Genomic DNA, 4,963 nt, shown 5'->3' with positions numbered 1-4,963 from the left:
TTTTTTTTTTTTTTTTTTTTTTTTTTTTTTTTTTTTTTTTTTTTTTTTTTTTTTTTTTTTTTTTTTTTTTTTTTTTTTTTTTTTTTTTTTTTTTTTTTTTTTTTTTTTTTTTTTTTTTTTTTTTTTTTTTTTTTTTTTTTTTTTTTTTTTTTTTTTTTTTTTTTTTTTTTTTTTTTTTTTTTTTTACTTCTGGGTATGTTTAATTTTGTGAGATTTTTGATTGTTTTCCTTTTTTTTCTGTTTTCTGATACTTTAACTAAAGATGAAATTTTAATTTTGGTCATCTGCACATATTTATTAAAGATTATTAAGATTAAAGATTAAGATTTTATTAAAAATACATGTACTGCAAAATAACAATTAGCACTATGAGCTCTTTGTACTTTCATATGGAAGTGTCTTTTGTAAAACAATGTATTGGGACAAAAAAGTTGAGGACGTCTGAAGCAAGTGCAGCGTTGTGCCCCTTTTTGCAATGGAGGAGTTTAAGTAAGGGCAGCTTCTATGATGTGTCAAATCACAGGCAATTTGTTACATTTCCAGCTGTTTGTTATTGGCTCTGTGTGGACCAGCAAAGATGGAAGAGCCATGCTCTGGATTTTAGTGCTCCTTCTGTATGCTTGTATTTGGAAAGATGCTACTCTGTAATATTAGTTTATACCCTCGTGAAATATTCCAGTGGTACTCACAGTATGGGATCATGAAGATAACTGAAATTTAAACCTATGGAAACTGAGAAATAAAACATTATTATATATATTGCATGTTCTATATTGTCTTTGAAATATAGTGTAGAAACTGTTTGGTAGAACAACTGATTGGTTATGGCACATGGTAGAGTAGTCCTGGGTGATCCCAGCAGGGAGGCAGGCATGACTCAACACATGGTATAAACTATGGAGATTAGATAAATTTACAATGAGGATATGATGCTAAATCTGCAAGGAGCAGCTCTGCATAATTGTTAATAATCAGTAATGGACTATTAAGACCGAAAATGGTGGAGAAAGTGGAAGTAGCCTGAAGTAGCAGTCTGGAAAATGGAAGGTGAGGCACGGGTTGCCTATCACATATGTAGAATTGTAATTACTATTTCTATAAAAGACGTTGAATTCACTGGCAATTTTTTTTTTTTTGTCAAAACATACCTGATTTTGCTGATAGAATTGTGAGTTGTTGCAGAAAGTACAGTGTCAGAAAACTGAAACTTTGGAGAACAGGAGATGAAGCATTAACCACCATGCTGACATAGGAAGGTCAAATCCTTAATTTACCCACAGTTAGCTTTACTTAGAAGGTGGAAATAAATATGCTTTATATTATAATGAGAATTTATGTAAATTTGTTCCAGACTTGCTAATTAAGTACCACTTGAAATTAATGATTGTTTTATGCTGAAAGTGTATTTATGTTTTTTTTTCTTTTTGTTGTGGCAGGGGATAGTCCAACATGAATATTTATTAAAACTTTTAAAGTTACTTAGCATTTTACACAGTATTCCTTATTAATGCTTCTTTTAGCAGTTTGTTTTTGTCATATCAGTTTTAGAGCAGGAATGCAAGATAAGATTTTTGTTATGGTATTAAGATTGAGCAAAAATTTTAAACCATGGCCCCCCGAGAAAACAGTGTGGAGTTTTGTGTTTGGTGGTTTTTTGTTTGTTTTGTTTTGTTTTATTGTTTGTAGATTACATATATAGTTTTTGGAGTAGATGTCAGATCTACTGGGGTGAAAACATCTGGGTTTTTTTGTTATATAGCTAGATAATGCGTCATGTATTCACACTTTCAAGTTAGCTGTATTTAACCTCTCAATTCACAATACTACCCTTACAAGACATTTAATGACATCTGCATTGCTCACGGGAATTTTGAGTGTATATTCTTCAGGTGTCCCCTGTATTTGTATGAAGCAGTTATTCTTCCAAGCTATTTCATAAGTTGTGAGAAGAACTGTTTTACAGTTGAGGTGTATAATCTATTTCATTGACATAATACAGGAGTAAGAAATGCATTCATTAACTCCCAATGCAAACAAAAGTGTTACAGTGGAACGATGACTTAGAGTGAAATCTAGTATTATGCAAATATTTCATTGTCTTGTCTTAATAAAATGAATGTTAAAGAGATGATAGATTTTTATTTAAAAATTTTACTGCACTGGTTTTGGAACAGGTAAGCCAACATTTAATTCTAAAAGTTTGTCGATACCATCATGCTTGAAGCAGGAGATTAGACTAGATGTGCTCCAAAGGTCTCTTCCAACTTGAATGATTCTGTGTTGGTGTGTTCCATGGAGCAGGCCATCATCCTGTCTTACTCGCAGTTAAGACTGCTTGTTATAATTAGTTCCATTAGGAAGGCAACTGGAGAATAGGGTTCTGTGGGTAGAACTTCACCTCTAGATGAAGCAAGGACAAGACCCTGGCTACAACAGATGCCCTGTAAATAGTGTAGCCTTCTAAAGGGATCCCAGCAAGCCTCATGACTTAATGTTTTCTTGTATTTCAGTCATGCTGTTAAAAGATGCCTTTCATAGGTGCCATGCCACATAAATCCCTGGGAAAAGTTATGTGTATTATAGAAGGGTATGATGGGAGGCTGTGGACATTATAGGCTTCATCTGTGAGCTCTTTTATGGCTTCAGATTTGAAAGAATTTTTTTGATATAATAGCATGAAATGCTGGTGGTCAAGCTCTCCAAGTATTTGTGGTGTGGAAGCACAGCTTCAGTGAATCTTTATGTGGGCTCTTGGTTTGGTGGGTGGGACAGGTGAGAAAGGACTCAAGATGTGAATTAGCAGATATTTTAATCTCTCAGGCAGCTGGTGGATGGGTCATCCGCAAAATATTATGTCCAGATAAGAAAAGTACTTTCCCATGAACTGTATCTTTCTCTTTTCCCTGATGTGCCATGAGAGCTGTGGTCTGTACAATGGAAGGGATGCCAAGGTGCTAGTTGTGGCTTTGGTACAAAGATGTGGCAAGCAAGAGACATCAAGAAATGCCCTTCCTATAGTGCTTTCACATAGCAGAGACACAAGTTGTTGCTTTCCTCCAGTATCCTATGGCTAAAGGACCCTTACCTTTCCTTCTTCTCAAGCCTAAGCTGCAGGTTGCAGCCTGTCTCACAAGACTCTGCTACTGCTCGGTCCTTCTGCTCTTAAGGCAGCTTGTTTGAACCTCCTAGCTCAGACTTCTTGACATTTTTATTTGTTCAATGTAAATTTTTATGTTGTTGTGTGAAGTAAGACCTAAGTATAGGCATACCAGAAAGATGCAGATGGCCTGGGGAGGTTGGATATGTTGGGGAGATTGGACTGGGGTGGCCCACATGACACAGTGTGTCTTGTTCCAGTTTATAATGGTTTACCAAAGGAAAATATTAGTCCTGTGCTACTGTGATCTCTTTCATCCCTCCCTTCATGCTTACAAATATTAAGCATAAGTTTATTTTGTTTGTATAAACATACATTCAGATGTAAATACATACATATATGTATGTATAAACTTTTGTCAGCAACAAGAGAGGGCTGAAGAGAGTGATGTTAAAACTTACTGCAAATACTCTACTGGGAATGTTTTCTGTTGTAGTAAAGTCTGGGGGGCAAAATCAGCTCAGCTAAAGTTCTTATTAAATTGTTTTTACCTCTCCTAAAACTCTTTGTGTCTGATGATATTCAAGATGTATTGTCAATGGACTCGAGTCTACAATGGCAAACATACACTGATGACATTAGTTGCTGGGTAGATGTTCACTTTTTCCTGTGGTAACCCTGTTCTGAGGAGCAGGAGAAAGAATGGGGAAGACATTGTATAACCACAGTTTCCCATTTCCTGATGATGCTAGCTATTCACAAATGCCAAAGCAAAATGAGCATTCCTTAAACCACCAGGGATGTTCTAGAGATCACATTCATTTAAAAGAGAAATGGGAGATTTTACTTTCTAGAAATTTAGACTGGATTTTGATTTTCGGTTTCTTAGACTGAAATGTAACATTGCTTTGCCTTTTACTTTCTTCAAGATTGAAGTTTTCGCGGGGAGGAATTTCTGGCAATAAGTGATTAGGTGTTGTGTCAGGTAGATTTAGCAGGCAAATAAATACACTGTTCATTCAGAAGACAGTCAAAAGTTGTGTGATGTTACTGCAGCCTCTTTGGCTTGAGATGCTTAAAAACCAAAGTCTTAATTGAATTCCCAAAAAAAAACGTAAACCCTCTTAGGACTGGTACCCCTTACTGTTCCTCAAGTTGTGACAAAATGCTGCTTCTTGTTTCAGTACACTGGAATTGCTAAACATGCCTGCATTCATTGTGGTATAAATGTGGGATGTGTTAGTGCTATTGTAGCTCTTTCTGTAAGTTTGATTTGTCTGTTTTCAGAGGTAGTGACTAAGGTGATGTTAATACAGAAAACTCTCTTTTAAAAAATAAGCCGTAAGTCATTCATTAACAATGTGTACATGATTTGACGGATACGTATGACTAAATGCAGTCATGCAGCTCTTATCAACCCTCAGTCCCAATGAATTTTCTTCAGATTAGTTTGAGTCTCTTTAGACTACAGTTGAAAATTATGGGGGGGAGTTGTCAGAAGACTTGATGGAGATGCAGGATATGAGGTTATGAAAATAATTAGATAAGAATAAGTTAATTTTTAAAGAATAAATGAACATGCTAAAAAATTTCAGATTATTAAAATATAATTAAAATAATCATAAATATCAAAATTATTACAATTGTATAAGCAGATTAAATCACTGTCATATGAAGAATCCAAAAGAATGAAGGAAGCACTAAGCAGAAACTCTTGTAGTAATTGCATATAGGAATAGTAAATTGCAATATCTAGCCCATTGAAAAAGATTGTCAAACTAGAAGGGAATAAAATTTAAAACAAGAGATAATGAAAATTTTAATATTTGAAACAACACAGAAGGAATGGATGTCAGCAGTAGCAGT

The 4,963-nt window shown here is 34.6% G+C and overlaps 1 protein-coding gene across 2 annotated transcripts in view; it reads left to right on the top strand.

The window, feature by feature from the left end:
- The window catches only part of PRKD1 (protein kinase D1), a 124,777-nt gene that overhangs the window by 37,174 nt on the left and 82,640 nt on the right, over positions 1 to 4,963 (top strand). The gene's annotated exons all lie outside the window — the stretch shown is intronic.

This window comes from Empidonax traillii, unplaced genomic scaffold (genome assembly GCF_003031625.1).
Source record: "Empidonax traillii isolate 1590-97213 ecotype Southwest subspecies unplaced genomic scaffold, ASM303162v1 scaffold45:size3623477, whole genome shotgun sequence".
NCBI lineage: Eukaryota > Metazoa > Chordata > Aves > Passeriformes > Tyrannidae > Empidonax > Empidonax traillii.
Note: the sequence above shows the minus strand (reverse complement) of the source record. Positions and strands in the feature narration are given on the sequence as shown.